Raw genomic sequence first — 10,808 nt, forward strand, 5'->3', positions numbered from 1 at the left:
CTGCCTCGAGCTGGGGGCGCCGCGGTACGTCCCCTGCCTCGCCCTGCGCCCCGCGCCCCCAGCCCGCCGGGACCCGCCTGGACTTCCGGCCGCACGGACGGGGTCGGAAGTTCCCTCCAGCGCTGGTCCCCGAGGCCGGGAGGCGAGACGTCGGCTCCTGCTCGGCCAGCTAGCGGGCGTTTCCAGCAGGGGCCTGGCGTCGTCAGAGCCGGTCCTTTCAGACCGTTCTCCCCGCGATACGTGTCCCCCGCGAGCTGCACCCGTCTGTCTGCTTCCCTTTACAGCAGAATCCTCCTGAGAGGGGGCCGCTCCGCTCCGGTTTTCCTCCCTGCTTCCTAGTTGCACATGCAGTGAGGTGATCCTCGCTGCTTGTCTTACTCTCTCAGCAGCAGCCGCACAGCGGATCGTTGCCACCTTCCGGAGACACTGTCGTCGCTTGTTTTCCATCACGCTGCACTCTTCTAGTTTACTTTTTACCTCCCTGAGCCTTTCTCCAGACCTTTCTCCCCTTCCAGACCTCTTTAAGTACTCAAGCGCCCTAGGCTCAGTCTTTGGATGTCTTCTCTTTTCACGGCCACACCCTCGTCTAATCCAATGGATGGTGGTCGGACAAGGTTTTAAATTCCATCTGTGGTCCCACCCTTTCCTCTGAACTCCAGCGGGTGTATTCAACTACATCCTGTTCATCTCTATTTGAATTTATAATAGGCGTCTTAAAGTTAACTTTAGATAGAACTTTTGATTTATCCTCATCCACCAAACAGATACAGTGCACACCTCCTCCAGTGTTCCTTATCTTAATAAACGGTACCACCCTGTATCCCATTTACTCAGGCCAAAGTCCTTGCAATCATCCTTGACTGTTCTCTTTGGCCTTATCTTCAAAAAGATATATTGAGTCCAACCACTTATCTAGTCCGAGCCTTAATCATTTTCATCTGCGCTGTTAATAGCAGTACCATCCCACTGGTTTCCCTGCTTCTCCTCTTGACTGTGTAGAAGTTATTTCTTAGTTCTACACGTGCCGTTTTTTATCCGCTGTACCCCAGGGGTCCAGAGGGTGTAAATTACTTTTCCTAGGTTCTCATGCAAGCTGACTTCTGATGAAGCTCTTCTGGCAGGAGGCGTGAGCAGGAAGTCAGAAGGCAGGGGGCAGAAAGTAACTTTCTGGTTCTGGATTCCATAGTGTGGCAGTGCTGGCCATTTCTATAGTGGAAGTGAAGTTAGGGTGATTCCTGACTCTAGCAGTTCCTTCCTTGGTCGGGTGGCACCTCTCTAGTAAATAGAGGATGACAGTGACAGCATCTCTAAATGGCAGAGCAGCTGGTACAGCTCCCATGGGTTCCAGCCAAAAGTATTTTTAGCGCTTCTAATCTTTGATATCACTCCATTCTTCCTTTTGACATCTATTACCTTACAATTCCCTCTGCCTGAAATAACTAGAGTGGGTTTTTTTCATGGCTGGACCCTGACTGAGACACCTATTCTGCTCCTAGCTGTCAGTGATCCTTTCACAAGGTACCTTAACCATGTTACTTCCCAGTGGCTTACTATGATGTGTAGAATAAAAGCCAAAACCCACACGTGTTCTACAAGATCTGTGTTCTGGCCTCCAGCCTCATTTTGTGTGATTCTCCCATTTAGTGGGAGTGGTTTCCTTGCACTAAGCGCGCTCCCGCCTTGGGGCTTTTGTACTCTGCTGTTTCCTTTGCTGGGAGTGCTAAGCTAATTTTCTCACTTCGTTCAGTCTCTGCTTAAATGTTACCTCCCTGAAGAAGCTTTCACTGACCACCATGTCTAAAAGTAGCAGGCACTGCTACTCGCTCCCTACTGATCCCGTAAGATTAGTACCCGATAGCCTAGGCATGTAGCTATACCGTCTGGGTTTGTCTAAGTACACTCTTAAGATGTTCGCACAATGATAAAATCGCCTGATGATGCATTTCTCTATCCCTGTTGGTAAGGGACACATGACTTGTATTTGTTTATGTCTGTCTTCCCCACTGGAATGCCTTCTAAAGTCAGGGACTTTGTCTTTCATGTTCACTGTAATATCAGTACCTAGCATAGAGCCTGGCCAATAGCAAGTTCTCAATAAACGTTTATTGAATGAATGGTACACTCCCAAATACTCTAGTCTCGGTGTCTTGGCACTATCCACTATTGTGGCTTTCTCAACAGCCTGTAATTTGAGGCTTAATTAAAGAGATTCTTGGTGAAGGAAGGAAGTTGACATGACCATAAAACTCTTCTTCACCTCTACTTGGTCCTTGCCTTTTGGCAAAATGAGACAGTCCACCCGGAGATCCTGTAATTAAAGGGAGACTGCAGGTGAGTAAGCTTCTTCCAACATATACAAGACTGTAAATCAGCTCCATAACTGAGGCACGCCTGTGCCTAGCAAACCAACTGTTCCGTGTCAGTATCTAGAACGGTGTGGCCATGTTTAAATGAGCTCAGAGTTCGCCACAGAGTACACCCAATTATCTTTTTGATCTGACCTGAATGACCATTTTTAACTCTGAGCTAATAAACATGTAAGGGGCAAGGTAAAGGGAGATATGAATGATGCCACAATTTAAAAAAATGTAAATAATTAACAGAATTCCAACACAAAACTAGAACAGGAATCAGGATCATCAAAGGCAAGTTAATCTCTGAGTAGCAAAGAGCTGCTTCTCCTGGTGAGGATAAGATGTGAGAATTTCTTGAAAAGAATCTACTGTGGTTCTAATGGCACAATCACTAAGAGTTTGACCCCTTACCAATTCATGAACATTTTCTTTATTAGCTGGAGACATCAATGGATGGCATTTTGTTGGGCATATTTTAAAACCACATCCAAATGCTTTAACAGAACAAGGTCATATACTTACGGAACCTAACAGAGGACTGGGGATTCTTTTACCACATTCCCAAGTTGAAACACTCTCCCTTACTGCTTTTGGTTTAGGTAGCTATGGGCCAGTGAAATCACCACTGCAGGATACAGGACTATGGGATGAGTGCCCACAAGCTATCTCTCTCAGGAAAGGTAGTAGATTGTGGTGGTTTTACTATGCCTGCCCTCCAGACTTTCCCTAACCCTCCCTTTTTTTGTTGTTAAAGTTTCTTTCTTGTGGGTGATCCACTCTATCACCCCTCCCCATCGCAACCTCAGGGTTTCCATATGACCCACGCCTGTCTAGTCATAGTATCAGAACTTCCTAGCCACGGTGATTGATTCAGGAAATGTGCGGGTGACCCAAGCCTGACCGTTCAGCCCTTCCTGGAACTTTTGCTGGAACTATCATGAAAGAGACGTGCTTTTCCCCTTGGGATCACTACTACGTGGATGGTATAATCCCAGAGCCACCTGTAGCTAATTTGTTGGCACTTTGAGGGAAATGACTAGCCGAGACCAAAGCTAATACAGAGGAAGGCAGAGCTCAGAGACAGTGTCTTGATAAGATTATTTGTAGCCAGTTAAGGCTTAAAGCTAAAAGTACATCTGTGAACTACATCTTCACAGTTCCATAAACCAATAAATTTCCAAACGTTAGGAACCCAAAGTTTGAATTGAGTTTTTGCCACTTGCTACCAAAAGAGACTTGATTATTATAGAGAGACCTGCCACATTTCACTTAATTCTGTGGCCAGGTCCTCAGGTTAATTCCACTATGGGTAAAAGGACTCAAAAGATCTTAAAACTGTGAAAGTATATCTAAGCAGTCAATGTACTCCTTGCAGCAGAGCACAAATTGTGAGCAAATCATCCAACTTTCTAGGAAACCAAATTAGGTCAAGAAGGAAGAAAGAGGTCCTGCACACACACTCACAATCTTCGTCCCCCTGAGGTTTAGAGAATTAAGGGCGTCTATTTCGCCCTTACCTTTAAGAAAGCTCTCCCTGCTGACAACTGAGGAGATCAAATATCTAAACCTTGCATATAGGCTACTATTGTTTTTTGGTAATAAAAGTTACATTTTTATTGGATATAACATAAATACAAAACAATGCATAAATTATAAATGTATGCAATGCATTATTACAAAGTTAACCCACCTCTGGAGTTACTACCCAGGACATTACCAGCATCCCTCTTATGCCCCTACCCAATCGTTATTACAGAATTTCTGGGTGAAAGCAAATAAATACGTTTACTTCAGTAGTCAATTTTCCAACATGCTTATACCAATTTATATTTCCCATCAGTAATATATGATAGTCCGGTCGCTCCACAGCCTCTCCAATGCTTAGTAATACCAGTTTTAAAAAATTAATCATTCCAGTGGATGTGTAGTGATATCTCATTGTGATTTTAACTTGCATTTCCCTGATAACTAGTAATGTTGGGCACCTTTTCATATTTATTGGCTATTTGCATATACTTCCAAGGTAGGAAATAACAGATTTTATCAAAGGTGTTGCAAAGGGGTTTCTGCTCCCAGTTTCAACGTGTGTGGAGGGGTTCCCCCACACCTCCAACAAGCAGTTCTCAGATGCCAGCAGGGTGTCCAAGAATTCAAGTCAATCCTGACACTATCCAGATATAAAAGTAGATTCCCCAGGGAAAGCATTCAGACCCACAAGACTGCCCTCCACTTCAGAGGCGAGTCACAAGCCCAGGTTGTTACCCTGTGCTTCTGACCAGCTGGCTACAAACTGCAGGTTCCAACAACCCCCTCCAGCTCAAGGTGCCAATTGCAAGTCCAGATTGTTACCTATACTTCTGATAGATTGGCTATAAATCAGAGGTTCCCACAACTCCCTCTTTGGGTTTGATTAATTTGCTAGAACAGCTCAGAGAACTCAAGAAAATCCATTTACTCATTAGATTACCAATTTCTTACAAAGGATATTATGAAATCAACAGCCAGATGAAGAGATACACAGGGCGAGGTCCTGAACAAAGGAGCCTTTGTCCTTGTGGAGCTTGGGGCCCAGCATGGTAGCATGTGGAAGTGTTCTGGGGCTCCATTGTGGAAGCTCTCTGAAAAATGTTGGCGAGCTGTCCTTTTGAGTTTTTACAGAGGCTTCATTACGTAGTCTTGATCGGCTAGGTCATTGGCCGTTGACAGCTAAGTCAACCTCAAGCCCCTATCCCCTTCCCGGAAATCAGAAGGGAAGATGGGACTGAAAGGTCCAATCCTCTGATCACACGGATGGTTCTCCTGGCATCCAGCCCCCACCCTTGGGTGCTTCCCAAAGTCACCTCATTCACATAACAAAAGACACCTTTGTCACTCTCAACACTTAGGAAATTCCAGTGGTTTTTGGACCTGTGAGGCAAGAACTGTGGATAAAAACCACATACATATAAGAAATATATATGCAGATGACCAAATATATATTTCTCATAAATAACAATATCACAGGTATTTAAGACAACAAACCTGAATTGAAGCCTCAGACTGCCTTGGATACCTGTCCTAACTCTCACCACACTCTTCTTCAGCAAATACTTGCCCGATATAGCTGTTTGTGTCCACAGATCAGTAAGGATCAGAAAAGAACAAACATATGTCAACGAAAATAATCCATAACCAATCTATAAATGAAAATTTGGGTGAGTTTATTTTGAGCTTAAATCTTAGGATTATAACCTGGGAGAGTCTTTCCACAAAGGAACAGAGCACTCCAAAGAAGTAGGGGTATACAGGGTGGTTATATACCCTCAAAGAGTATGTTTCACATATGATTGAAATGTCCCTTTTACAATAGTCACGAGGCTGCTCTGTCAGCACAGCGATCGATGGAAATGGCAGATAGGTCTGCTGTCTCAGTGAACACCGCGGGGTGGCAGGTGTGTTGCCTCGGGCTGGGGGGTCACAGATGAGCACTGCAATCGGTTCCCAGACTAAAGAAAGATGCTTAATCTTTAAGGAGATGCCAACGTTGGGAGAGGGAGAGAAGTTGCACCTTTATCTCAAGGGCCTTTGCTCTTGCCACAGGGAATCTCTAAAGCAGATATACAATGCATGCTCGACGGCCTCGGTCAGGCCCTTTTGGAAAGACAAGGTCAGACCGAATTAGGTTTATAGCCAACGGCTTCCTCATATATTCCAATATATCCTATTACTTGCCATTTTTATTTGTCATTTCCCCCTTTTGATCTCTAATCTTTTGATAGAAAGCATTGATGATCAAAATATTGTCCCTCGGCACCAGGGTGGTTGCTGCCTGCCCTGGGTCCCTCATGTCCCTCGGTGTTAGGCTTTTATTTCATTTATTTGCCTAGTTGTCCACGTTGGGGAAACAGTGGACAAGCATAGAGTTATATATATATTAACAGTGGAAGCATTTCATATGTCATGTAATTTCCAATTAATTTTAGATTGTTGCGCAAACATTGTATATGTGCTTTTCTATGACACTTCACATTTACATTGTATATGATTCTAGAACAAGTACAGTAACAATAATAACTCAGCATTTTTAAAAGGATTAGTCTGAAATGAATTCTTAGTCATAGTCCCTATCAGAAAAGGAAATTTGTCCAGGGTTATAAGACAGATCAACCATCTCAAGCCGTCGAGCAATCATTACTCTAGTTCGTATGCTACTCTTACAACACTGAGTAAAGAAAACAACAATTAGTTTGAATATTATGACCAGTACAAGGATTCCAATAAATAATAGAAATAGGAATTCCAATCTGGATCGAAAAAGGGACCTGATACTGAAAAGGGTCAACCAAATAATTCAGGACTGGGAGTCGGATCGCATAAGGCATCCACTTGCTTCTTCATGTGTTTTAGCAGAGATGACACATTGGAAGACTCATCAGGTATAAAAGCACAGCATCCAGTCTGAATGACTGTATGTGTACCACCTTGGGATGCAGTAAGAATATCTAAAGCCATTCTGTTTTGAAGGACAGCCCTTCTCATTAAAGGCATTTCAGTATTTAATAAGACTATTCCTGCTTGACGATCATTAAGGGCTTCTTGAGTAAATTTAGTCAGATCTTCCATATGTAATGACATCTTTTAGCCCCAAAGAAGAAACACATATAGTTGCAAATATAGCCATACCAGGGGAGAACTGAACAAGCCCATCTGGCCTTAAAGAGAGGGAGGTTGGCAACAGGTTTTAACTCAGCCTGACTCCTTCCCTGCTTTTAAAGGAACTCAAGGTACAGTGTTTTAGCCATCCAGGCAGTAGCCAAGGCCAAAGATTTGTTCCACATAACCACTGAGTTCCATTAGGAGTCACTCGATAAATTCCTGGCCTTCAAGGCCACTCTGTTCCAAATTAATCACTTTAAGTATGATAGCATTTCAAACAAATGATAAAATAGGTATACAGTTTAAGCACAACAAATGTTTAAATGAGGAGATACAAGGTTGGGAATACAGGCCTGGTCTGGAGTCTTCGGACAGCTGTCTACAATAGATGTCGACTTCTTCTCCTCCTGGTTTGGTCTTTTTCAACAGGGCTGCAAACAGTCTTATTTGATGTCTCTTTCAATAAATAAATTCTTCAGGTTGCAGTCCAAGATCCTTAACTTCTGGGAGCTCTGTGAAAGAATCAGCTACCAATCTTTCATTTTACTTTAAGTACCTCAATAAGACCGTGACAACAATGTAATATATCCCTTAAGAAAAGCTGGTTCATATATTTCTTCATCTAATTGCGTAGGCTGTTTTATTACTATTTCAAAATGAGACAGCCGATGTTTACAAAAAGTATAGATCTAAGATTAAGGAGCACTAGCACAAGAGCTTTTGGCCGTGAGAGAGTAAATGCTTCTGAAAGCCTGCCAATTAAGTTCTAGTTGTGCCATTCGTTTTACCAGTCCTGAGGATCGAGGATGGTAAGCACAGTGCAAATGCTGCAATATTTGCCAAACATTACAAATAGATTTGAGTTCCCCCAGTCACTGTGTAACTCGGGAGGAATTCCTCAAACAGGAATTTATTCTTTTCAATAATAATTTGCCTAAAGCCATCGCTCTTCTGCAAGGAAAAGCCTCAAAACAATGTGAGAACATGCAGATCATTACAAGACATATTTATCCTTGAGATGGTGGCATTTGGACAAAGTCCAATTGTCATACCTCAAAGGGTCCCTTAGGAAGGGAAAAGTGGCCTTGTGACCCATGGAATGGGTTTCTTATTGGGCCCGAACCACATCTGCAAGGGGGTGTCAAAGATTCCCCCTTTTGACTGCCATATCTGTTTCTCTTGTTCCGTGGCAATTTCTTGAGCCTGTAGAGGGAAATCTTTTACTGGGTTAGCGGAGTTAACAGAAAGTAGCAGGCATTCTTGAGGCTAGACAGTGTAACATCCTCACTTATCATTTAAGTAAGACTCATTTGTAAACCAAATTAAACAATAGAATGCAGTCGTGGTCTTTTCTCCCTTGTGATGTTGGAAGCAAGGTAACAAGGTTAATGGTTGGAGCAAATTATAAATTAGTTCCTGCGTCCAGGGGGCAGACAGTCAAGAAGACTTCTAGATGTCAGACTCAAAGCATCTTTAGCAGCTTGAAATGTCTCTGATGATGTCATCGGGCATTCAGGTATCTTTCTGAGTGGCTTCCAGCTTACACAGCCACAGATAGGACTCTCTCGTGAGTTTCTATCAAGTCGTTCAGCTTCAGTTTGCAAGGTTTCAGGAAAAAGAGCATGATCAATTCTCAATGATTCCAAATGAAAATGAGGGAAAAATTGAAAACATTAGTTTGGAGGTTTGTAACCAGATATTTCAGTAGAAGAATTCAGGATCCAGTCCAGCTCACAGGCAGAAAAAGCCTCAAAGACCATTAACAGAACTAGGATCTAATATCTACAAATGTGCATTATAGTTTTTCACTGAAACATAATTCTTCTCTCTAAAATCATCCTCATTTTCACCAAAGATAGTCAAATTAAGACTAATTGGTTTGCAATATAAGTTTAGTTTCAAGAAACTTGAATTATTTACATAAGTGCAGCAAGAAAAGCAATTGATCATATAGGCTCTTAAATCTGCTTTTGCTGGAATTTTTTATGAGGAATCCCAGATTGAACTTTAAAGACTTCTCAAGGCCAGAAGAGCCAAGCCAAGGATTTGTGCCATCAAGCCTTGCCTGCAATACCTTAGATTTGGGTGAATTTCTCTCCTTTCTTGAGATTCCCCAGAATATTTCGAGGTTCATTGCACCTGCCAGATAAGCAAGCTTCCTTACTTACCAGGTAAGATTGCTGGAATCTCTCTCTGTAAAGCAAGGTACCAGGCCCATATTTCCAAGTGGCTTTATTTCCAGAAAGTCAACCTTATTCCTCAAAGGCAGTATTGTCATATCTGAGTCTGTATGTTTCTCTCAAACATGACATTCCAGTCAAAGTTTTGGTAAGATAACAAACGTGTCCTGTTATAAGGAGAACAGATTCTTATTGAACTTATGCAAATAACTATATTGCCACGAAATAACCATACTCACTCACAAAGAGTTTCCAAATTCTGGAGGGATCAGGTAGGGAGAAAAAGATAAATGTTTCAGTTTTGCTCACAAAGGTATAACTTCACCAAATTGCTAAGTCATAGTTAGCACAAGAGAAAAGAGAAAAAGATTTTCTCGAATCTGAGAAAACAAAGCAAAACATCAAAAACAATATTTCAAACAAAAGTCGTAAAAAGAATTATAATCATCCTCAGTCCATTCAGTCCTGTATAACCGGTTCTTGATCTTAATCTTCTGTTAGCAGTTTTATGAGGTCATCAGTTTTTCCATTAGATTTCTGTAATTTCTTACCCAGTTGAGTCCCATGATCTGAAAGTTTATCAGAAAACTGTATTCCAGAGTAAGTGTCAGAGTCCTTTTTATGAATCCCTCTGAAGATGCGACATATTTGCAAAAGCAAAAAAGCATCAGAGTAAAACAACTAACTGTAAACAACAAAAGACTTAAAAATGACAATTGACAGAGAAACTTGGTTATTTCTGTGATATACAACACCTTAAAATAATATTTAGAATTATGGCTGATAGCCAGGACAGATCAGAATTTTAGGAATGTTATATAATTTCAGAACATTTGTATCAGCAACATTTACCCCCATAATACCACTTAAGAGAGATTATCATCGCTTATTTGACAATGCTTCCCATGTAATTTAACAGACCAAATAAGCCTAATTAGTTTAGAACCTTCCACCTTATAGGAAGAGAGAGCAAATTTCTCTGTGAAGTCCCAGCGGCCCTCTGAAAATCCTCAGAGAAATCCTCTTCCTTCATCCAGGTCAAAAGAAAGCCTTTATTCAGGACTTGAATATTTTTGAGGGAGAAGCTTGTCAAAGATATCAAAAGGTTTTAAAACACTTGCTCAAATAGGAAACAACACTCACTGTGAAACAATGCTCAAGTATATACTCAAAATGACAACAAATAGTCAAGGGTAAATAGCTGAAACAGTCACAATCTTAAGAGACCTCTTTCTGAAGATGGGAAAATCATTTTAACAAAACAGATTTTCTGTCTTTTAGGTAGACTTAGAGCAGGCCGAAAAGTTCAAGATACTCCTCCTTTTGAGAGAGAAAACCAAATTTTAATTTCTGCACCAGCTTGTTTTTTAACATTAAAACTCATTTGCTTAATTGGGTTTACTTTAATCTTAGTCTACTTGACCAGGCATAAAACTCCTTTCAGAATTTCTCCTTCACAAACCTTCTACAACTTTCTTTTTGCCTTCAGAATTTGTCCCAAAGTCTTTCTTTTTTTCCTTTCTAGTACATTAGGACAAATTTATCTTTCTTAACCCATCAAACAAAATATTTCCATTCTTTATACCCTCTTTACTGAAAACATACATTTTAACTTTCCTTGAATACAGAGCTGTTTTCC

The sequence above is a fragment of the Equus przewalskii genome, chromosome 10 (assembly GCF_037783145.1).
Source record: "Equus przewalskii isolate Varuska chromosome 10, EquPr2, whole genome shotgun sequence".
Taxonomy (NCBI): Eukaryota; Metazoa; Chordata; class Mammalia; order Perissodactyla; family Equidae; genus Equus; species Equus przewalskii.